The sequence below is a fragment of the Crocuta crocuta genome, unplaced genomic scaffold (genome assembly GCF_008692635.1).
Source record: "Crocuta crocuta isolate KB4526 unplaced genomic scaffold, BGI_CrCroc_1.0 scaffold31, whole genome shotgun sequence".
NCBI classification, from domain to species: Eukaryota; Metazoa; Chordata; class Mammalia; order Carnivora; family Hyaenidae; genus Crocuta; species Crocuta crocuta.
The window spans coordinates 4,602,896-4,603,534 of NW_027528362.1; positions in this window are offsets into that span (position 1 = coordinate 4,602,896).

Consider the following 639-nt stretch of genomic DNA (forward strand, 5'->3'; position numbering starts at 1 on the left):
CCCACCCCCCCCTCGGCCCGCCCTCTCCTCGCGGCCATTGGCTGCTCCTGCGGTCACTCTCACGCCGCAGCCCATTCCTCTTCAGCTCATTGGCGGAAGCGCCGGTGACGTCGGGCCAGAGGGCGCTACACGGCGGCGAAAGAGGCGCAGGGACAGAAGGCGTCCGCGGGAGAGCAGGAAGCGGAGTTCCCGGCNGGGCTCGCGCTTCTGGCGCTGTGGGTGGCGCTCCGCGGTGGGACCGCAGCGTCCCCGCGGGAGACGGAGCTGCAGGAGAGCCGTGCTCTTCCCGGCAGGGCGGAGTTGTTCCAGATCCGCGTGTCTCCACTCGGGCCACACTTCCTGCCTGGGAGGCGTTGCTTCCAATTTGTAGGTCCATCAGAACTTCCTTCCGAGGCCCTGCCGCCCATTAGTTTCAACAGCCCCTCTTTCTGGGCTCAGGTCTTGATTCGTCACCTGGNCATCTCAGTAGATAGATTACTTTGTCTCTTGCATCAAGAAAAAGAGAAACTTTTTCAATTTTCACCGCTAAACCCACAAACCTCCTTAAAGCACGGATTCCAGCCTCCCCTTTCCTCACTCCCACCTCCCCACCCCCACCCCAGTGTCAGAATCCAGTCTGAGCCCAAGCTCCCCTCCTCG